Here is a 24,787-nt window from a genome sequence, read left to right on the forward strand (position 1 = left end):
TTTGTCTGTTATATAGCAAAGTATATTTTTGTCTTTTCTTAAACTTCAGTATATGCAGCCTTATTCTTTTTTTTCTGAGGTGATTTTGTGCCACAAAAGCTATGAGTAGGGCTGTATCCTGAACACCTTCCTTCCTATGAGCGTTACTTGCACAAAAGTATAATCACTTGTGTGAGCAGTGCCATTGTTTTTAACTTGACGACGTTTACAGGGATGTACTCCCTGTAAGCTTGGGCCAGCGGGGCCTGCTACAGCTCCATTCATGTAAACGGAAAATCCTTTTGTTGAATTCACTGGAAGCTGAACTTACAGTGAGCACTGATTAAGCTCCACCATGCTGTTCGGAAACTTGTCCTTCAAAATGAAAGGCATAATCAATAAAAATAAATGCTTATTTATTTATTTCAAAGTGGGAGGAGTGGTGGTGCTTTGCCTAATAAGATTGCTACAGGCACAAAGAGCTCTGGTCTTAGTCTGATTCTATTCTGAGGCTTGATTATCAAGGGTTGTTCCACTGCCTTGTGCTAATCCCAGATCAGTTTGCGGCTCCGTGTTTTGTAGTACAGTGCCCCACAACTCCCTCAAGTACTCCACTCCTGTTCTGTCTGTGTGGCTAGATGTTTTAAATCAAGTTAATAGTTCATAAGTTGTTAAAAAAAAATTCTGTCTCCAGTTTCTCTATTTTCTTATGGATTGTAACAAAAGACAGTATTTTCAGTGTTTGGGTGCTTGCAATTCTTCATTCAGTCTTCACTTACAGAATGCTGCGGATTTTAGTATGGCTTTTTTTTTTTCCCATGTAATACTGTGTGGCACTGTTTTTCTTCCAATGCCTGGATACGAACCCATTCCTTTTTCTAGGATAAGGGGAATTCATTCAGTTTAAAATGGTCTTATTTTTCCTGTTTTAATTAGGCCTGGAAATGTTTTGCATGGCATAGTAGCACTTCTCCATTCTGTTTCTGTTGTGTAAAGTGACATGCTGGGTCGGTGCTTGTATTTTGTAGTGTTTGCCTTTGGTCGGCACTGTGTCAATGCAAAGCTTTAAAAACAATAAAATACTGACTGACTTTGGAAGGGGAGAAAGGATGAAAGATTGGACATATATCTCTTAATTTTAAAATTACAACAGTAGTCTTATACACGGTTTATATTAGCACTTCTGTCAGCACTGAACCACCTTCTCCCAGGAATTATATCTTCCAGACTTCCGAGTAAACGAAATACTTCCCCTAAAGTATAACAGTTGCTCCCTGTAGCGTCAGCGAGGTTTGCCACCTCCTCGTCTTCCTTGAAATGTCCTGTGTTTCTGGCCCTTTCATTTGATGTGAGGAGTTCCTGCACTCAGGCAGCAAGGAGACAGGTTATGGCAGGGGCTAGTCCATATTATGAGAAACATGTAATGAGCCATACAGCCTGCAGAATTCTGGAAAGGATAAAGGGGAGACATTTAAAGACAGTTTTCTCAAAGTAGTCTCATTAGCCTGTGAACCAGGGTTAAGAGATAAGAGAATTCTTGATCATGGACTGGAACCTGCTTCTTGTGTTTATTGGAAGCTTGTTTTTCTAAAGGTTATAGAGTGTATTTTCAAGGAGTCTGATAGCTATGCTGTAGTAACCTGCTCTGTCTTGATTTTCTGTCAGTACTGCTTGCAGACTGTGAGCTAAATCCCAAATGGTAGTTCCATAAGACAGTAACTGGGAATATCTGAATGTAACCAGAATTTATAGTGAGTTTTGATCCTGGAATCCTTGCATAAGTAATCCTCTGAAATAAAATTGTTTTCACCCCAAGTAGTGCAATTAGGACTGGATATGGGAGCTTATCTTCCCCAAAAGCTTTTCTCTCAAGACTGTTTTAAGATTAAATACAAAGTTGATAGGGACATAGCTCCTTGGTAACAATTATACTTTCTCTATTGGAAGTATATTTTGGAATGAATTATTTCATAATTTTAATCACTATATAGGGATATGGAATATAATATTGTGAAATTCCCTAAATAATTGTAAAAGACTTTTGTTCTAGAAAAGAGGAAGTGTGTGGATATGCAGGGGTGGGAGGGAGATGGAAGGGTGCACAATAGTTCCTACCATAGTACAGACTCTGCAGGAACAGGGCTATTAGCAAAGTGGAAAAAAGGAATCAGCTTTGTTTCTAAGGAAAACAACTCCCAGGAGGAAGCAAAAGTCCATATGTAATACCATAGCTGCTGATGTGCTGTTCAGCGTTGCTTCCTACAGCACAATGAAAGTTCAGTGTATTTTGTTTCTTAAGGTGGCACCCATGAAATTATGGAAATTCTCATATATCAAATTTAATACAAGGCATCTAATAATATAATGAGTCACCTGATGCAATGTGTATTTTCTTATGTTCTTCCTCTGCAGAGGGAGAGGTGGGAGCAAAAAAACCCCTCTTATAATATGGACTGAAGGCCTGTCACAGCATTCTCTTAACCAGATCCGCTGCCCCAACAGCTAAGCCTATGATATGCCAGACAGAGAATTATCAGTATTGAAGGGTTTACAGTTTCTGTAGGAAAATTTCAGTGTTTAACTAGCCTTACCTCAGTGCCTAGCTACTGTTATCTGACCCATGCTTATAGACCTAGATTTGTCTTGTTTGTTGGCTGTCCAGGTTATACATGCTTAGAAAGGGCCCAACACTTTAAGTCCCGTATTCCAGCCGGTTAAAAGGTGCTGATGCACTCATCTTGCCTACACTGAAGAGGCAGGAATAAATGTTCCGTACTTGCAGATCCTGGTGGGTGGACAGATGATGAAACTGCCTCTGACTTCCTTCTACGCAGGAAACGTCAGCAGCAAGGCAGAGGTGCTTGTGCCCCAGAGCCACGTGTGAGATACGGTCAGCGAAGCCAAGCTTTAACTAATATGAATCTTTTGCCCTTGTAAATACCCCTAATGTAATATCTTGGATTAAAATAGTTGCATTGGTAAATATTATGGTTATAGTAATGCTACTGCTGTCACTTATTTCAAGTAGGAAAGCTGGGTTAGCATGGTTTATGCCAGTAGAAGTTTTGTGTACGTGAAGTTACACTGGCAAAATTGTTACTGCTGTAATCTGTTCTGTGGATGATGGCTTTGTTGTATCGGTGTAATGCACATCACTGTCACATTCACAGTAGGAGAACTTCGGCAATATCGCTGTATTAGAGTGCTTATGGTATGGCTGTAGCATGAACGAATGCAGACACATTTCTGTATGAGATACTAATGCTTCTTTGCTTGTGTTGCTACAACTTCTCTGAGAAGTTTGAGGCCCTTGAATACAGAGTAATGGAGAAATTTAAAATCAGCACAGAATATTAGGGTTTTTTTTTTCTCTCTAACAGCTCTCATCAGGAGGCTTCTTTCACGTCTGCTGTGAACAGGTGAATGTCAGCAGTGCAGCCATGTAAAAAGTGTTAGCTGAACGCCCCCTAGCTGAAACAGTTTTCAGAACATGGCTGAGACAAAGGTTTCTAAGGATTCGAATATACAGCTGGGGGAAATTGCACATCCAGAGTTCCTTGTTTGTTGGTTTTAACTCAGCACTTATATTAGTGCTTATATTAGCACTTCTGTCAGCACTGAACCACCTTCTCCCAGGAATTATATCTTCCAGACTTCCGAGTAGACGAAATACTTACTCTAAAGATGGACACGTCTGGATTTCTGTATATCTATGGATACGCTTATGTTCACATACTGATCCTTTTAGAAAAGTATCTTGCATTAAGGAAGCAGTCTTCATTTTCTGTTCCTTTTAATTAGGTTGGTACAACATTTGGAAATATGAGGCTGTGTGTACAGCTAGCTTGCAAAACTCATCTCAGAACTAGATGACAAAGCCATAAAGGCATTTATATTTCAGAGCCAAATTAAGCGATCCTAAAAAAGCAAGTGTCATTCAGCTCTTTGCTTTCTCTGGTGTCATATGTTGCATAGGCACTTCTCAAACCAAGAAGTACTTTTCTGTTAGTACAAGTGACTGATCTTTGATTAAGCAGTAGCACTGGTTTTATCTTCCTCAAACTGGCCATTTCAATGTTGGGAAAGAAAAGAGGGAAAACCTCTTTCCATTTAGTTAAGACTTGGTTCTATTATATACACACAATGGCATTGATTCTGCCCCTTCCTTGACCAGACTGCTCAGCGTAGATCCGTCCACAGGATTTTCTCAGAGCCTGCCAATCCTGTATACGTTCAGCAAAAGTTTCATCGTATCCAACTTGTGAATGGTTCCTGTTGCCCATATTCTCACTCTCTCAATAAGCCTCATTTTACTTTCATGTTAGAATGAAATATGTGGTTAGTTTAAAAAAAAACAAAGCCATACAAAGTTAAGCATATCAGGTGATTGGTACTGAGTTTTGGACGGGGTCGTTCCTACCACCATTGAAAAAGTAACAGCTAGAAAGTAGGTGATAGGATCATTAAAATGGTCACACAGCCTTTCCTTTGCAACGCTGACATCACTGCTTACACATTACAGAACAGGATGTTCAAGGATGAAGTAGTATTATCACACTTAGATTGGCTCGGTAATTGCAACAGTCAAGCCACTGAAGATTAGAGACTATGCTTCATCACATTATCGAATGAGGTGCTGTTGTTTTAGTGCTTTCTGTGCACTGTCTGCACTGTCACCACAGACCGTCTATATATTATATCCTTATATTTCTCCAGGCAGAATTCATAGAGCTGAGCAGGAGTAATTGATAATACACTATATAAAATGCTGTCTTCAAGTTTATAACAAGCATAACAAAAGTATATTCAGTATGCCTCAAATGCTAAGCAACAATAGTTGTGGGGAAAAAAACTGACAAAGGTTCAGCACTTCCATCCCCTCAGATTAGCACTGAACAAAACCTGGTCTCCATTGAATTTCAAAAAGCAAAAAAGAAGCTTTTAAGTATCTTGTAAAACAACATCATCTTGGCATTCTGTAAAATATATGAAAGAAGCAAAAGAGCACAACCCCTGTCTTTTCCTTTGTGGATCACTGTTATGTTCAGAGACCTCCTTGTAGAATGGAAGCAATGCAGAAAACTGTGCCAGAGAGCTCTTTTTTTCAGGGCTACTACTGCAGCCAGCAAACTAGTCCAGAAGTTGATGGGCTATCTTTTAAGACCCTTGGCATTTTTTTGCACCTTTAGAGCAACCAAGGCTAGGAGACACTCATTGCAGAGACAATTAGCACAGGTAGCTCATTTCCAACCATGGCTACCTAACATTTTAATGGTTTAAATAAGTACAGACCTTCTTTTACTAATATCAATGAGACCAAAATGTGCTGTAAAATTAGAAACTTATTTTTGTACAGTTTTCCATGAAATGTGATCAGAATATGGTCTGTTGATAAGACTAGAATGACAAGGCACAGCAATCATCCTAAAAAAAACTCCCTCCACTTTCTCAAAGTTTTTTTTTTTTTCCATATTAATTATTTTTTATTCTAATTTGAAAAAGGAGAAAATTACATTTCTCTCTGCTCTGTCTCCATTTCTTTTACTGATTGGGAATCACACTGAAAATTAGACTGCTAAATAGTAAGGAGTTAGTATATTGATGAGGTCTTCCACTTTTTGCTTCATAGTTCAAAGCAGTCATCTCAGGCATGCTGCATATGGAAATCACCAACAACTGCACTGTTTTTTGTACTTTTTGCATAAATGAAGAAGTGATGGCTGCAGGTATACTACTTCCAGTTAAAAAATTTACTTGCTGCTAAAACACTTGAGAGGATAATTCATAGAATCATAGAATGGTTAGGGTTGGAAGGGACCTTTAAAGGTCATCCAGTCCAACCCCCCTCCAAAGAGCAGGGACTTCTCCAACCAGATCAGGTTGCTCAGAGCCCCGTCCAACCTGGCCTTGATTGTTTCCAGGTAGGGCATCTGTGACCTCTCTGGGCAACCTGTTCCAGTGCTTCATCACCCTCATTGTAAAAATAATTAGTCTTGAAAAATCAAGAAAAATATTTTAGTTAGCTTACCTCTGTTAGTCTTGCAAGTCTTGGATATGTCAAACTACAATGATTATTATCAGACCTGAAAGACTTACTTACCTACACTAAAATTAAACAAAGATGACACAAACTGTGAATTGCTGTATTAACATTTCTGAACCGTTATTGTCTAATGCCACTACCATCTACTCAGTAGTTACGGAGTCCCGATTTGATACAATTCCTGTTTTGTGTCAAAGTAGCAAACCATAATAAAGGAATAGAGGAAATAAAAGTTTGAGCTGTATTGGTTTAATATGTCTTGCAATGTTTTTAAACCATTCTGCCATATTACTTCCATATTTACTTAAATAGATAACTATAATCATGAAAGCTCAGCGAAAGAAATGGATTCTATACTTAGATACCTGAAGTCATACGAGAGTTTGAGGGGTGCATAGCACTGAGTTAGAAAATCTAGTTCTAGACCCTTCTGTTACAAAATATCAATATGCTGTCCTTCTATTACAGGAACTACAGAATGGTCCTATTACAAACAGATGGGTTATCTAATACTCATTAGTGCCTCAACCGTGACATTTTGTTGCCATTAGAGGTTAATCTATCAGGAGGAAAAACTATCTGTTGCTTGTCTGGTGCTGTGGTAATTCATTCTCTATAGATCCTCACTGGAATGGAAAATCACAGACATGAAATTTACAGGGTCCTGTCAGGTTCCTCTCTTCTCTCCTGTCAGTAGGAATGTCTTAATTTCAAGAAGCAGAAACACCCTTTTCCTTTTCCCTATTTTCAAAATAAATGTTCCATGGTTGTAGGTGAAGGACATGGGCATTGGAGGAAAAGAATCACATGGGTGGTAACTGAGTCGTTACATTTTTAACCATGGTGGAAGTTTTTTGCCTAAGTTCTCTAAGCTCTACACTTTACTGTCTTGCTTTACTTTGCACACGCACATATACATATAGCTGACCTCAGGATCTAAACAGGTTCATTAATATTCACTAAAAACTCAGAGCCGTGTTGACAGAAGTTCACTTTGTCCGTTTGTACTTTTTAGTTTTTTTTTAATTATTTTTAAAAATTTACTAGTTTTACTAAATTTACTGCTCCTGACTGTCATTCTGCTCCTTGCACTGAAGTTACCTGAGGCAAAGCTAGCAGAACAAGATACGTGAGTTTGTATCTCTGCTTATATACTGTCCAATCTGATGGATTAATCCAATCTCAGCTTCATTGTTCATGTAAATTAAGATGTCAAGTTTGTTGTGACTAGAGGGGTGTGGACTTTGACCTTTCTGCTGTCCTCACGTAAGGGGATAATCTTTCGCAGAGACAGGTAACTGTTAAGGGCAGCAACGCTGATTTGCACTAACGAACTTGCCAAGCTTTCTCTATCCAAGCTCTAGGTTTGAATTTTGCTCTTTCAATATTAATGGATCTTCTGCACATCTTCTTAAGATTAATGGAGCAAAGAATACTTTTGAAATATTCTTAAGGAACTTTTTTTTTAGGAATCTCCTGGCTCTTAGTGATTATTGGGATACCTGACCTTGGATGTTTTCTAAAGCTATTAGAAATTTGACTGTCTCTAATTGTTACTTTACGTGATACTGAGATCATCAGATCTTGTATACTTAGCAAGTCTATGTTTTTTGGAAGCAGCTTGTGACCTTGTGAATATACTTTTTAAATTCCTCAGAATAATTTCACAAATCTTATTACCATGTGATAAAATAACTTCAACTTACCTCATCTGACACTAGTCCATTATAGTAACTCATAAGTTTCTTTTTCTGTTGTTACCTATTACTGACTGTCATTTTTATTTAGAGAAAACCTCAAAAAGAGAATTGCCCTAAACAGAAATTATAAATCTGTTTATCGTAATTGTGGTATATAGCAGTATTTATCTTGGCCAGCAAATTGTCATGTATCTCTTCGGAGAGAAAGCAAGCCATGCTCTGGGGGGAGAAAGAGAAAAAAACCTCTGCGCCATGCTTGTAAGAGACGCCATTTCATCAGCTAGACCAGTTAATAACTCTTGCTGCCGTTTTATTTGTCAAGGGCTCAATATTTTTTCAATATGAGGTCTGCTTCAGTGTGCTTTAAATGGCAGTTTATAATTAATGGTACTTGAGTGCGTCTCTTATTTCAAAAATTCATACAACATTCTTGGTTACAATTTATACATGATTTTAAAGTATAATTAACGTTCAGCTTTACAAGATATATGCAAACAGATATGCAAATTTGGAAATAAATATGCAAACATATAAAATGTTGTTGAATTAAGTAGTCCTTAACATTTTTAATGAAATCAATATTTTATTCATATTTTGCACACAATTTTGAGTACTTAGTGATTTGGTAGTTCTCAGACTTTCGTGGACCATGTCTGCAGATTGATTCTCTTATGGCTCATCTTGTCTTCCAGTCTCCTGAGCCTCATACTTTCCTTATGGAAAACAGGAGCTAATTGAAACCCCTCTAAATTTGGGTTCTTTTCAATTATGCTGTGTGGATATTTGAGGTTGTAAACTTAGCATGTTTCTGAAACAGTTGAAATTAATCTTTATAAACATTTATATGTCATATTAAAGAACTGTCTATCCCAGTATCCTATTTCTAACCATAGCAAAAAAAAAAAAACCAAAACCCCATCTAGAGAAAAATATGAAAATACACATCAAGTGTATCACCTGTATGTTTTTCTAGCCTACAGCCACTTGTGAGTCAAGAAGTGCCTATGGCGGTTTCTGTGCAGTTAGTTACCCTCCATGGAATTCTTTTATATATCTATATTTACATATAGATATAATAGACAGAGTATATCTATCTCTCTCTATGTATTCTGTCTTTGACCATGCTGGAACCTCACCAGTTTACCAGTGTCTTTCTAATGCTAGAGATCCCAAACTGATATACAATATTATAGATGTGGTCTAACAAGTGATGAGTCTCTACTCCCTTCCCTCAATCTGCTGATTATGCTGTTAATACATATTGATGATGATGATGTGGGCTGTCTTCACTGCCAGATACACTGCTGGCTTGCTGCTGCTGGCAAGGACACTGCCTCCACTTGCCCCAGCCCCAGCAGAGAGGACCCCTTCCTACCAGGTGACAGTGATGGCTTTTTGAATATTCTGTCTTCCCCTGTCCTTGCCACTACCCCCAAACATGTGACTCAGTGGCCTGGTATTTTCTTTCTCTGGATACAGGAGGCTATTTTCACTGCTACGTGGTGCTGGTAGCCCTTGCTTATATAATCTTATCAGTAAATTTGCTATATGATTTCTGTCCCTGAATGCTCGCTATTCCTCAGCTTTGGCGGCAAACTTGATCCCTACCAAGGAAATGTTATCTCAAAAGGACATGTAGTTGAGATACCCAGACAGTCAATGTATAAAGGTGTATGGAATCTTGTATTTAACTGATAAGAGAGAAAATCCTCAGAGGTCCTGAGGGAAGATCAGGCTTCTGGTTGTAGTTGCTAGTAAATAACTAGGTATTAGTACTGGGAGACTGGTAGGTGGTTCACTGTTGTAAGCGAAATATATTGAACTGGGAAGTAAAAAAATACTGGTGCTTCAAATTACACCTTTTCGAGTGTAATTATGTAATGCACACTGAGGAAAGGCAGAGGAAACAGTTGAAGGGTTTGGTGTTTTAAAGGCCAAAAGCTGAAGTAGCAGGCAGTGTGTAGAGGCAGGTTTCCATTCTGTATTGCCATCCAAAGCATGCTTTAAGTTTGCATATTTTTGAACTACTGAAAGAATGTAACAGAATTTCTGCAATTGCAGAAATTGCTGAAACTAGCAGTTTCTTCAGGCACTTAGCTAGCAAAGCCCTCTCTGTCTATATTCTGGTGTTAGACAGGATGTCTTGGACAAGCATTGACTTAAACTGAAGGAATTTGAATACCTGAGCATACAAATGGACGAATGTCGTGAAGAAAATTGCATTCAAATCATAATGTACCATAGAAGGCAGGAGGCATAGAATCATATACCCTATTCAACTTCCAATCTCAGAACCTGACCCAATGTTAAGCTTTACAACTCTCCAGGTGCTAAGCTTGCCACAGGGTGACTATGAGGCAAAGGGTAAATGTGATTTCCTGTCCTTGGTTTGCAAGATTACTAATCAAGATATCATGTCTAGGCTTTAAGTCATTTAGGGTTACTACATAAACTCACATACGTAGAGAGCCATGCTGAAGTCTTTGTTGTTGACTGTTTAAGACTTGCTCATTTTAATAAAGTTTGTAGGATTGATCCCTTGCATTTTTTCAATAAAACCTAGAATATGTCTCATTTAGTTTACATAGGTACATAAGTAATCAAAATCATAATTATATCTCTAAAGAAACATCACTTAAAAATAGATATATGAATGCTGTTTTGATCACTGCAAACTGCTATTTGTGGTGCAGTGTTTTGGTTATGAGATGTACAAAAATTTATCTGCCCTTGCAGGTGCCCACTCAAAATGCTTTTTCAGGGCAAGTAGTGCTATAGTATTTTTCTGAGAGGTATTTATTTACATATTACTACAGGTATAGTGAGTGAAAACCATACACCTGCTTCCCTGTACATCTGTGGTAGCTTCAGTTGGTTTTAGCGTATAATTGACTGAAACACAGAAGACTCGATCTACTTAGCAAAGCAGAGCTATGCAACACCCTCTGCCTTCATGCCAAATAACCTTGGTCTTTAAAAGACTATATAGAATCATAGAATTCTATAGGGATTCTATAGGAAGGGACCTTCAAAGGTCATCTAGTCCAACCCCTCTGCAAGGAGCAGGGACATCTCCAACCAGATCAGGTTGCTCAGAGTCCAGTCCAACCTGACCTTGAATGTTTCCAGGGATGGGGTGTCCACCACCTCTCTGGGCAACCTGTTTCAGTGTTCCACCACCTTCATTGTAAAAATGAAATTCCTTATGTCCAGTCTGAATCTACCTCCCTCTATTTTAAAACCGTTACCCCTCGTCCTGTTGTAACAGGCCCTACTGAAGAGTTTTTCCCCGTCTTTCTTATAAGCCCCGTTTAGGTACTGGAAGGCCGCTATAAGGTCTCCCTGGAGCCTCCTCTCCTCCAGGCTGAACAGCCCCCACTCTCTCAGGCTATCCTCATAGGAGAGGTGCTCCAGCCCTCTGATCATCTTTGTGGCCCTCCGCTGGACTTGGTCCAACAGGTCCGTGTCCTCCTTATGTTGGGGGCTCCAGAGCTGGACACAGTACTCCAGGTGGGGTCTCATCAGAGCAGAGTAGAGGGGCAGAATGACCTCACTTGACCTGCTGGCCACACTCCTGTTGATGCAGCCCAGGATGTGGTTGGCTTTCTGGGCTGCAAGTGCACATTGCCAGCTCATGTTGAGCTTCTCGTCCACCAGTACCCACAAGTCCTTCTCCTCAGGGCTGCTTTCAATCCATTCTCCACCCAGCCTGTATTTGTGCTTGGGATTGTGCAGGATCTTACACTTGGCCTGGCTGAACTTCATGAGGTTTGCACGGGCCTACCTCTCCAGCCTGTCGAGGTCCCTCTGGATGGCATCCCTCACTTCCAGCGTGTTGACCACACCACACAGCTTGGTGGTGTTGGTGAACTTGCTGAGGGTGCACTCTATCCCACTGTCCATGTCACCGGCAAAGATGTTAAACAGGGCCAGTCCCCATACCAACCCCTCAGGAATGCCACTTATCACAGGTCTCCACTTGGACATCGAGCCATTGGCCACAACTCTTTGAGTAAGGCCATTCCTCATCCACCGAGTGGATAATCTGCAGTTGCTCAGTTCCATATGCCTTTTATTCTCCCAGCATATTTCAGGGCTGGTTTCTTGCAACATTTTGTTTCTGTGGGCTGGATTTCATTTCAACTGATTGCCCAATCTCTTCTTCATTCTATTACAATTGGTTTTTTTATTGTCTAAAATTCTCCAGTGGATTTATGACAATCTGAAAATTAACAATGGCCCCTTAATTGCACAGGGCTATCTGATTCACAAAGTCCTTACTTTATTGGTATTTCTTTTTTGCTTACTTCCAGCAAGGCAGTCCTCTGTGCTTTTTAAACCAGTGTAGAAGCAGTAAAATGTGTATACTTTGAAACTTTTTCTTCCTGGCACTCTATCACTTGGAAAGCAATCTGAGGCTCTTCCATAGGCTGATGTGTTGGCAGTAACTTATAAAACCCCCAAAATATGGAAACATGATTTTTGATTATGCTATAAATTGGGATTATTTCCTTCAGGCAGGCGGAAGGACATGCCAGCTGGACTTTGTATTTTGGCTGTTAGAATGCTTTAGGAGCCAAAATTATAATTAGCTCACTCATATTGAAATATAGTCTCCCTGGCTGTATTATTTTTTTGCCAGACCCTGATACGATTCCTGAAAGATGCAGTTCCGCTCAGCACTGGAAATATGCATCATACTGTTGGTATTAACCAACCACCTGTGCAGTGGCTGTTGCAGTGCTTGCACAAGGAGGCCCCGCGTCTGCTATCTGGCACGTTACGGGTGCTATCTGGCGCTCTGCAGCGAGCGCGGACAGACTGACAGCTTCGTACGCTAACTGCAGGGATCTACGCTCTGGGCAGATGGGGTATGATTTGCTCGGAATGGCAGGAAGTGCTTCTAACCACCAAATTTGAAGAAAGCAGGACGAGTTCAGTAACAAACTATCAGTGCAAGAAAGTTGCTTGTACTTCAGCAGCACCTCGTTTTACGTGGTGGTACATAAGAGATCCAGTTGAGATCCGGGTGCCACCTGTACAAAGTGCCTATTGCACACCGTAATTAAGTGGTGGTTTGAAGGACTGGTAGGCATAGCTGAAAGAAACTTTATCAAGGGACCTTGACAGGAAACATGGACTACAGCACAGGATGCAAAAATCTGCCAGGTATCCTGAGTGCTTATTGAGGCAACTGAAATCTCACTAGGACAGCTGAGCAGGCCAGTGAGAGTAAAGCTAATCTGGGAATGTTTTCACTCACACCCCTCTGTCACTCTTCTGATTTTGGCATAGATGTGTCCACTGTGAGAACTGGTCCGTACCCTCTGTACTTTTCCAGAGTTGAGAATAAGAATGAAGGGTACTGAGGTACAGAGTCAAGTAGTGACTCCTTCAGATTTTGTAACAAGTCAGACACTGCACTGCAAACAGAATCCAGATTCTCCTGTTTCACTCCTGTTTCAGTGCCATCCAACGGTTCATTTTAACTTGAGTTGAAAATGTGACTTACTTTTTCCCCCCACAATCTGGACTATGTATTTGCAAGCTGAATGCTTCATCATATTAGAGGTGGTAAAATGCTTTCACTGAATAGCGCTCAGATTCTGTGTTTGGATGATTCCTTTTACTTGTACCTGGTTTTTTTAATCTTTGTTGTGGCAGCTCACCAACTAATTGCATTCATTCTCACAATGAAGCCATTTCGAATTCTATGTTGGATATTCATTTGATTACTATGATGCTTACATACTTGAATATTTTGCATGATTTTTTAAAATTTTGTTTTCTTTTCCGACTCTCCATTTTAATACTTTTTTTTTTTCCCAAAGGAATATAAAACTTTCTTTAGGAACATAATTTTGTTTGAGTGGGACACTGAGGTAAGGTTCTAGCATTGGGGAAAAATGAAGAGGGAATATTCAGACTACAAGACGTTATGTCCATCTGAGAGCTGCGCACTGTTCTCAGCTGTGGATTTAATTAGCTAGCTCTTCCAGATGAAGGGCCCAGGCAAAGGCTGCTGCTCCTGTTGCCTTGGCACGGGCAAGGTTCGTGTTCACGTTACGGCAGGGGGCTCCAGAGCAGCAGAGAGACTCACTGAGCAGCAGCCAGTCACCCCGCGGAACTGAGAGGCATTTTAAAGGGTACTGAATGGATTCATTTTATTTATTATTTCAACATAAAACCCTCTGGTGTGTCTGTGACTTGACTGACTCATTAAATGGACAGTATCTTTTCAGTTTGAATGCCCTAACGGGTTTTGAAGCTGATTCTTTGCAGGCATAAGAAACACATGGAGAATAACATTCTTGCAACTACAAATCAATTTGGGTATTCTGGTAGACAAAAAGGAGAAATTCAAAGCTATAGTAGAGGAAAGATCTAAAAATTAATGGACCACTTACATTGAAGTTTCAAGGCAAGCTGTTTATGTTACTCTATGAGGCTGACAGTAATCCAGCAAGTTTTCTTCCTGGATATAAGACCTGATGCAAGTTTCTCTCCTTAAAATGCTCTTTGGTTTTAATCTGTTGAAAGATTAGAAAAAAAGTAGACTTATAATGCTAGAGCTGAAAATTTCTTACTAATACTAGTAATATTCAAAGGGGCGGTTTAATGGAGATTTGACTTCTTAAGTAACAGGCATCCTGTATTTTTGTTTTGCTTAGACCCTTGAATTCACACTAATCTTAGTTACCATCTCTAACTCTACTTTCTTCATTTAAGAGGAATGCTCTAGAGTATGCTACTACCAGATCATACTGAATCTCTAAAGAGAACAAAATGTTTAGAACTATAGCTCCAGAAAGTAAGCATAAAGTTGTATTACTTGAAAATTACCATAGTTTCTGTGGTGAAAATTTAGAAGGATTGAAATACAGTTTACAACATCTATAAAATGTTTTAGTTTGATGGGCCATTTTCTGTGTTTTGAAATCAATGAAATGTAAATGATGGGAAGGTGGTAACAAACATGAATGGAGTAAAAATTGAAACCTTTACTGCTTGAAAAAAGGGGAATACTCAGGCTTCCATGCTTCATGTTCTGGAAAGTACTAGTAGCTGAACTGTAAAATCTTAATTTTCCTGTAAGTTATACAGGTAAGGACTTACAGAGGTAATATTTTCTCTTTAAAGCTGGATGTCTATTATGAAAGCAGTTGGTTTCCTCACTTTTTATTGGCTTATGTCTTCGTAACTTAATTAATTTTTTTTTTTTGGAACTAGCTTTTTATGAAAATACATGATACCACAGTCATTCTCTTGGTTGTTTGTATTATGATAGGACTGCATATTGCCAAAGTAATTCTGATTATGCTTTCAAATAGCTGCAGTAATCAAAATGTATTGGTAGCAAATATCTTTTTAAAATATCTTTATAAAAATATATCTGTATATCTTTTTTGATTGGTGGGGAAGAAGGAAATATATATGTTTGCAGAAAGGAAAAAAGTTTGTATGTCCTTCAGACCTGATTCTAGAACCTTTGTTTAGTATAATGGTACTGATAGGCACTGTTTTGCTGTGTTCCTAGTGATTTGCTACAGAGCAGCAAATGGAAACAAAGATCAGTAATCCCACCAGTTTAGGTGCAATGCTAGACATTTGTCTTGTTTGATTCTTACCTCCTGTTTTTATGTATGTAAGCCAAGGTACACAAAGGATGTTTTGCTAAGGCTATTTGATCTGAAGTGAGTCTTGCTTTGAAATTAGTTTTCCTTTTTGAAATTTGTCTGCTTTGCTGTCTTTGCCTAGAGAACCTATCTATAGTCCCAAAGCTACTCAGCCAGCTGGGGATAACTCTACCGTAGCAATTAAATGTTTTCAATGCATGGACTTGTTTCTTCACAATAGACTTCTCTTAATTACCAGGGACCCAGGGTCTCCAAGGGCCTCAAAGTAAAAAGCACTGTACTACTCAAATATTTCAGCCAGATCATCTGCAAACTCTGGCTGATTGTGAGCATGTCATAGAAGCCAGCAGGAAGTCTGTTCTGCTTCCCTCAAATATAGGTGGTTAGCCATTAGCAGTTACCTAAAATAGCACTATATGTCTACTGTGAAAAAGAAGCTAGAACTTTGTTTGTGGGGGAGAAAGTAATGTAAGAGTCAAAACTGTGACACAATAAGGGTAAAACTTCATGCCCATACAGAAGTTGTCTGTATCATTTAATGGCTTTAATATAGAGAAGTGGCTGTGTGGAATAACAAAGTGCAATTCCTCTGAACTTCCCATGGAATAGAGTCCTCAAAACCAAAAAACTAAGACCCATGAATAAATGAATAAGCAATAAGCTGTCAGCTGAAAAGAAGCAATGAAAAACTAGAAAGAGAGAGTCAAATGAAGAGGATTAGGTGCCAAAAAACAAGGTGCCAAAAAAATCAAGGTCTGTCAGATCGGTACAATGATCCCTAGTTCCTCATTAGTTCCATGTACAGTGCATGTTGCCAGAGTCCTTTGGTCCTACATTAATTTACAGAGTATTTTGATAAACAATTTATTCTTTCCACAAGAAGTCCCAGTGGAGACAGGTAAGAGAGGAAGCCATGGATAGGAGCAGTCATGTAATAAAGGCACATAATGCAACCAGGGGTTCTAAAAGTTTACTGAAATATGGATCTTGTCTAATGCAATGATCAGACCAACAGTCATTATTCTTCCTAGGTCTTCTATAGATCACCAAAGAAAATAATTTTCTAAATTCAGCAGTTATTTATATGTGATACTAATACTCCTAAAGTACTAATGTACTTTATTGTTTTTATACAGTGCAAGTGATATTGAGGAGAAATGCAATTATCCAGCTGTACTTACACCATTAGGGAGTTATTTCTGGATCACAGGTAAGTCAGAGAAATATTTTGGCTTTGGGTTTATGGGTAGAGAGCCTGTGGTCAGCAGTTGGTATTTGGCACGCAGCTACCTCCTTTATCTATTTTCATGCACTAATTAATTTCCTTGATGTAGGGATTTGGGGCCGGGGAAATAATTTCATAGATTATAAGCAAAAAAACCCACCCCTGTTTCATCTTCTTCATTCTGGATAGCTATTGCATAAAAAACTGTCAAAACCATATTGCTCTAGGTTCATCCTTGCTGCAGTTCCATTGATTACAGTGGAGTTAAATCAAAGATGAATCTGTCTGCTCAATTTAAATCTAATGATTGGTTAAAAAGTCGGGGGGAGAGCCCTGTCTAAATCCAGTGCTGTTTTATCCTTGTGTCAGCATTTAATTCCATTTGCATATAAGCCTATTTCCCTTCTCTAAATTTAATTTGTTAGAGCTTGGCCCTCAGCAATAACAGCAACAACAAAGTAATTGCATGCAGTATTGGGCAATGGTGCCAATACAGCATGTGCTATAAAAATGTCTCACACAAATTTATAAAATGTGGTCATTAGTGACATTCTGCCTGGTAACAGCAGTATCTGGATATCTGGAAAAAAAAGGCATCGAGCAACCTCATGGACATGTGACATCTAATGGTAAATGTATGATGAAGCCTTTTTTAATATCAGCTATCAATTGTGCCATTTCACCAAATGCCATTTCATCCATGTCTTGTATGACCAATAGGAATCATCCCAGAGTTTCATTAAGACGAGACAAAACTGGCTGAGGTTTAGTTCTTAAGCTGCCCAAGATATCATCTGTGACTTAGTACACGGTACTTTTGCTGTGTGACTTAGCAGGCTTGTTTTAAACTGGGAAGGAGTGGTTGGCATTGTCACAATATACCTTGTTTGTTCAGGTGCTACACTCTGCTGCAGTACTGTTTACTGTATTCTTATATCACCTAGCCTCAAAATGCTCAGCTCAGTCTTCATTTAGACCTTTCACCTCACCATCTTGTGATGAAAAGATTTTTCTTGGTGAACTTGACCTGATCAACAGTCATTCCAGTTCAGTTGTTCTTCCAAAGGTAGTGCTACCTGCCTCAAGTTTATAGGATCCTTTATTCTCATTGTCCCTATCCTGACTATTTGATTGCACGCAAAGGGAAAACCCTCAAATCAAAACATTTCTTAGGATTTAATTTGAGTTTCTCTTTCTGCTTCAAAAACTAGTTTTTTCATCATACATTCTGATGCATTAAAACTAATCATGGTAATAGATTCTTATGTCTTGTCACTTTTGCACCATCTATTGAGAAGAGGTCATTTCAATTTCACCATTTGTGGAAGGAAAACACTGATGCCAAGAGGTAAAGATAGTGGCCTGGGGCACTGTGCAATATTGTGGAAACAACAGAGCCTGGAAGAGAAGCCAGATTTTCTGAATCATAGCCGCATGCTCTGTGCTTAAGGCCATGCTATACATACAATATAAGCTCATGGAGAGTGGAAAAGAAACGCACATCTTCCCACTTTGTGATCTCTATGTTTAGATAAATCAGGTTATTTCCTACCATATCAGATCTTTTTGATACATATACTTGCTCCTATGGACAGGAAGGCCCACTATTACCCGTGTTGCTTACTCCCATTTCCTCCTGATGCACTTGCAGCCTATCCTCAGTAGGATTAGAAGGCCCTCAGGACCTTTCAGGAGGCACTTACCACTTTACAGGATTAGGATAAGCCTGCCTTTGATGTTTTTGTGATCACACCCATCTGTCATAACTAAGCATGGAGAATTAGGCTTTATTTTTGTTTAATGTTCTAGTTATGTTTAAAAGGTCAAATATAAAAATATACTATTTTTCTCAATTTGCCTGGATTTCTTTAAAAAAAAAATCTGTGTTTGAAAACATTGTTTCTAATGTTTGAGAAGTCTAATGTTTGAAAAGTCAAAAAAACTCCACAGCTATTATCAGAATCAACAAATAAAGATGTGGTTTCATCTGATTTTAAGTTTTAACAACTGTACTTCATTTCATGCTCCTTCCTCTTCTTCCATCCATATATTTATTACAAATGTCAGATAAGGCTAATCCTTCATGTGACATTACTACAGATGGTTACACAGGGGACTTGAACCAGATGCTGATTGTCTGGATAATCTGGATAAAAGCGAGTAACCTAAACCAAATCCATTTTGTGTATTACTCATGCTAACAGTTAAGATATGTATAAAATCTTTATTTCCCTTTGACACTTTACATAACTCTTTTGCTTTCCTCTTTTTGTACTCTCAAGGATCCTCTCTAGGTCCTTCTACCTTAGGTAAATCATGCATGTATGTATGTACATAAACAAAATTTGGGGAGGGGAGAAACACTTTCTAGAGAAGAATGAATACTAAGTTTATATTTTGTTTTAAAGTTCCCATTGGGTTGAAAATTGACACTCTTCAACTTGCACACCTGAAAAGTAACTTTAATTTCTTTCATATTAAGAGGTTTAAAGGAAGTATTAGCAGGAAAGAAATACCTCCATTCTGTACTTTCAAAGATTCTTTGAAGTTCAGTGGTTAGGATGGGAGCTGATAGGAGTGCCTTCTGATGGGTGGCCCAGACCTCTGAGCAGACTTAAGTGTTTGGAATCCATTTGTCTGTCTAGTCAGGAATAGAAGTATCCTATCTTAAATGGGGTTTACTCTGAATATTATGTATACCTTTATTCAGAAGACTTTCATTTAGTAATGATGTTTATATTCTGAATTCACAAGGACTAATTAGTCTAAGAAGAACTCTGTGTGTGTTAAGCAGCCAGTTATTTACATGAGAAATTCTGTGAGATAAACATGCTTAACTACAGAAATGTAGACAATACTCAGAATATGTGCCATATTAGGTTGTATTTATTCCACTGGTACATACATATTCCTGTGAAACAGAAGAATTCCAAGATATATTTAACTGAAGAATGCACTGGCTGTTTAAATCTGAGAATGGGAGACTGCAAGTTTAAACTAATCAAAGTAGTGGAGTGTGGTTCTGACGGGGGCAAAATTATGATGACGGTTAGAGGGTGGGGTCTCAGCTTGAAATGCCTGCAGAAGGACTCCTTATACCATTCCCCTTCACTTCCTTCTTCACCCCCCAGGGCTTCTGTGCTTGTGTCTGAGATGAAGGAGGAATGTGAATTTTTATTTTATTCCTGGGTGGAGGACTTCTGCAGAGTAAAAGGGAAAGAGGAAAGAAATGTGCAGTGTTGCATCTGGTGTCTGGAGCCTTCCTTACCTACCTATTACTACCACTGAATGCTGCCTATGGCAAGAGGACTTGGAGAGGAAGATACTAGGTTATTGTTTGCCATTTCATATAATGCTATTTTGGGCTCTTTCACCTCTGTGGTTTTTTTTTTTTTTTCTTTTTTCTTTATCAGTAGGTTGTACTTCTAAGCTGGTCACTTGTCTTGAAGTTTAGGAAAATATTTTATGAAAAACCTGAGCTATGCAACTATTGTGTAGAGTTTCATCTACTGCCTAACACACTTGAGATTTAGATTAGGGTATGCACTTGAGCAGGTTCCCGTACAATAAACGATCCAGGGTCTAATCTGATCTCCTTCTAACCCAATGAGCTATGAGGGCAGTGATCTGGAGCATGGTACATAGCAGAAAGCTTCAGTGATTCTCTTCTTACTTGTTTTGCCCCTAGTGGGTACTAGAGGAGCAGGTAAAGAAGCCGAGGTCCCTGGTCAGCCTGAGCATGTGGAGTACTGAGGTTTGAATACCAGGTTTTGATACGTCTTTCTGTTGCCAGTCAAAGCTCTCAAGTGGACAAACCTCATAGTCTGTAGCAGCATATCCAGTAGTTAGTGATGTCTACCTCTCCCAGAGTCCTTACTGTGTCACTGATTCTAAAAGTGTATAGATCACACCGATGGCTAAAATGAACATAGTTCTAAAGAAATTAACAGAATCAGAATCCAGATGTCTTCAAGTAGAAAACCTTGATCCTTCCCTGCATGTATAGAATGATATAGCAGTGAAGTATACTGCACACTCTGGGTCAAATAATTCTCTGCAAATTGCTGAAAATGTCTGTCATTACATCTTAGAGCATACTGCAAGGATATCTGGTGCAAACCTGCTGCAAGGAGATGAGTAAAGACATATTGTCCAGATATTTTCTGCTGTTAATATACACTCTGTGATCAGATACCATCATAATTGTTGTCCATTATGGGATCATAAACCTTTGTAGTGGAAGAGAGGGTAAATACTTTGGTCTGAAAGGTTAGCCAAAGGAAGATAAATTATTGCAACAGATGGGTAAAGGTGAAAGAGGTGAGTAATTACAGGAAATGTGAGCAAGGAAACAAACTCTTACAGTTATGTGTTTTGTGGCAAATGAAGTCTTGGTAGGGTAATACACATTACACTACATATCACGATTAATAGTGATAATGTTATTTTAATGTTTGTGCTTATCAAAGGCTGGAAGCAATAACTGGATCTAAATGATAGCAACATTTGACTAACCTTTGACAAATACTTTTTTAAATGTAAATTTTTAGACTGTGATTTTAAACAGTAGAAGTTCCTTGATGATTTATTTTAGAGGCTTACAAAAAGTACTAAAGTAGAGTAACGTTCTGTTATTGACCATATAGATACGGCTGAAAGACCTACGCATGGGATAGATATTTTGCTATATCTGTTCCATGTTACAGGAAATACCCAATTCAGCGGAGCTATTTCTTTGCATGTTACAGGCTTGGAAATGCCATTTCAGCACTAAAAAGTCTGATTCATGAAGACTGAAACGTCACTTCCAGAAATGCTGTTTAGTGGAGTGTGTATGTATGGAAATGATGTCCTAGTATAGAGGGGGTCCTGGGTTATAGCTATTTTATGATGCACACATCTCTAATTCATCTTTTGCTTTTGAAACACAACACATGTTCTAGCTGCACTGATATGGGTTCTTGCTTATTACAGTTAATGGATTATTGATCCTCTTTGTCCTTGACATAATCCTAAGTATGTGCATAAAACTCAGATCATATTGCCCATAAAAACCAATCAGCCCGGAGTTCTTCTGCAAGGTGTTGAACATTCACCCAGAGCAGATGGTAAAGATAATGTTTAATAAAGAGTTAGAGGATTAGTTGGAACAGAAATAAGCTAAGAGAAAGGGATAATTTCATTTAATATGAAACTCCATGACATTTCATGCACCCAAGGACTGATTAAAATTATGCCAAAAGCTGCTCTTTTTGGCCAGTTTGTCCTAATACTGACCCTGCTTATGTTGTCAGCTGCTGTATCTGCATGTGTTATTTTACCACTTTGTGAATAACTAAAAAGAAAGCTCTTCTGATTCTCCTGTGGCTGGCAAAAGTAATTCTTAATTAAATAAGAACAAGAGAGGTGATAGGATTCTGCTAAATGTGTTGAATATATTTAAGCAACTGATATCTCAACTGAGGTTTAGAAGAACGTTTTTATAGGTCGTTTTAAACATAAATTAATTTTAAATGGTAGTTTCCATAATGTGTGGAGTTAAGCTTTGGTGTACCTTGAATATTTAGATGCTGAATGAAAACCAGAGCAGGGGATAGTCCATAAATAATTTTTAGTTTTGTTTTAGGATTTTTTTTTTTTGCCATCAAAAAGGCAGTTGAATAGCAAAACTGATGATTTTGCATCTTGTGTAACATTTGTAATGAAGGCCTAACTGTCCTTTAACGAGGCTTAATCAAAGAAAATGAATAAACCAAATCAGGTAAAAGCAAGTGTTTTACAGTTAGGGTATTTCTGGGCCCATGGTTGTCCTCTGGTATAACTTTAAGTTTTATAAATCAGAAGCTGTGATAAAGCATGTCAGGTTTGGGTGCTGCAGAAGCAACGTAAGTGGAACCTACTGGTAAATGCAGTATTCTTTGTTATGAACACAAAATTTAAACTCTTTGAAGCTGTTCTTATAAATAAACACATGTGCTTAGGAGAAGACATTTTAGAACGGTTGGTGGGAGACAGAAGACAAGGATTTCTTTTAACAATTACGGCACAAAAGTAGAACAGGCTCAAAATTCAAACTATTTCCTTTCTTTACTGCGACTCAGTGGTCACTGAAGTATAAAAACAGATGTAAGCTTCTCCAGACCCATTCCAGCTGAAGCTCAAAGCTCTAATCAGTCTTTAATGGTAGAGCACTGTTAGCAGTTTCTGCAATGCAGGAAGTAAAAAATATTCTAGAATCACTGTCATCCCTTTTGCACTGAAGTGGGCCAAAGCCGAAACCCTTGAAAGCCTCTTGAAGTTTGGTGGCTTGGATAATATCACTACCTATTAGTTCTAGAATTCAGTTGAAATCTTCTCAAAACCTGCCCCACACTTTCTAGCCATCTCCTGCTCTGAAGACAGTGTTTGGGTGTCTTAATCAAGGCCCCAAAGCCTTTTCTTCTGCGCTGATTTTCCCTACCTTACCTTGTGCTCCTGTGGTTTCTCCAGTTGGTTACTTTTGAAAATATTTCATAGGGCACTTCAAACAGCAGAGTCTATTTAAAATAGTCTGAATTAACATAAAAATAGCAAGACACTGTTAAGAATTAACTGGAAATAAATGAAACCTTAATTTCACTGAGAATAATTGTACTTATTTTATAACAAAAAAACCAGCTTTAGCTGACTCTTGTGTTTGAAAACTACTGATTGTTGTCAAACAGTTTACTACAAAAATATCTAGTAAAATTGTTTCCAAGCTTCCTTAGTTTTGCTAAATATTTGTCCGTACTTCATTGTAGCCGCCTTTTGAAACCTCATTGGCGAGAATAAAGCTCAACAAGAAGTCTGTCAGCTGATATACACAGTATCAAAATCAGATAATGCAGCTCAGCCAGAAGAGAGGGTCCTATCGCACAGCTGAGATGAGACATAGATAAATCTAAAGCAAGCTACAGCTTTATCTCAGCTTAACCTTGAACCAGATGCCCTTTCCAAACCCCTTCACCCCACCCACCCCCGGCCCCGCAATGTCGATAGTGCACTACTGCTATGCAGTAACAAACAGCTAGGATCAACAAAATTAGAGATGGGAGGAAAGAGGCCTTAGAAAGCATGGCATTAAACTAATCTTTAAGCATATTTCTCATTCAAAATATGTTTTTAAAAATGTACAGATAGAACTAGCTGAATTTGAAATGGAGCAAGAGATTCAGGTATAAAAGGACTTTTTCTAGTTAGGCCTTCATGTTGGTTGAATAGTGATCGCAATGAAATGTATTACGAAACACAAAATTTGTGTCTTTTACTCTTTTTCATGTTTTTCCTTTTAAATAATATTCCCACCACAATAAAACCCAGAAATTATGATCATTGAGGAGTGGGTAGGCATTTTTATTCTTTCCCAGACTGTGAATGATTAACATACAAATAATTTCTCCCGGCGCTCAGAATGTTGTTCACCTTGTAAGTCCCCTCAGTTACTCACTCTCCCACCTGCCAGTTAGTGTGCTCACATCAACCTCAGATACTGCTTTCATTTTCTATCTGCATTTTTCTGGTCTTGGCAGGGAAATGACAGAAAACAAGCTTTGTTTTGATTTCTTCTCCTTTGTTTTTGTCTACTAGTGCTTTTTCAAAAGTTTTCGGAAATCAAATGTGCACCGGTTCTTTTTTATTCCTCTTTTATGTGTACTAGTTTCCTAACTTGCATCCTCCAGCTCTATTCTCCCCTTTAATGGGGTCTCTGTGCTGCTTTTCTCACAAGGTGAACACTTTCTTCATTTTTGCATGCGAATTATACAGTCATACTTCATTAAGAGATTTCTGATTTTGGTAGCTTTGGAATAAGTGAGATCCTACCACTAAGCACACCACATTTTGGATGCATTTCTGGTGTGCGTAGTTATGGCTCTTGACCTGGATTAATAGGAATTTTTTTTTTCTGTAAGGCTCTTATATTTCTGTGCATCATTTCTTCTTTCAGTTTTAGATGCTTGTCCAAAGAAAGATTGAAGTCATGCATGAATATCATGAGACACTGATTTTTTTTTTTAACAGAAAACTCACAAATTATTGATTGGCCCAATGTAAGTCTCTCTGGAACATACTCTTGTGAAGACAAGAACTGCGATGATGTGTGCTGTTCTGTAGCAGTAGTTTTATTGGCAATTGTAATGTTTATACTTCCTAGTTACATCAGTGGGTTCTAATAAACAGATAT

At 38.5% G+C, this 24,787-nt stretch overlaps 1 long non-coding RNA gene across 8 annotated transcripts in view; it reads left to right on the forward strand.

Moving 5' to 3' along the window:
* LOC147599956 (uncharacterized) overlaps positions 1 to 24,787 on the forward strand; it is a 502,172-nt gene that overhangs the window by 18,287 nt on the left and 459,098 nt on the right. For all 8 annotated transcript variants that reach the window (XR_015259213.1, XR_015259210.1, XR_015259212.1 and 5 more), the window contains one exon: positions 16,496 to 16,569. This is a non-coding gene — a long non-coding RNA (uncharacterized LOC147599956). The remainder of the gene's footprint in view (positions 1 to 16,495; positions 16,570 to 24,787) is intronic.

The sequence above is a fragment of the Chlamydotis macqueenii genome, chromosome 8 (assembly GCF_036417535.1).
Source record: "Chlamydotis macqueenii isolate bChlMac1 chromosome 8, bChlMac1.mat, whole genome shotgun sequence".
Taxonomy (NCBI): domain Eukaryota; kingdom Metazoa; phylum Chordata; class Aves; order Otidiformes; family Otididae; genus Chlamydotis; species Chlamydotis macqueenii.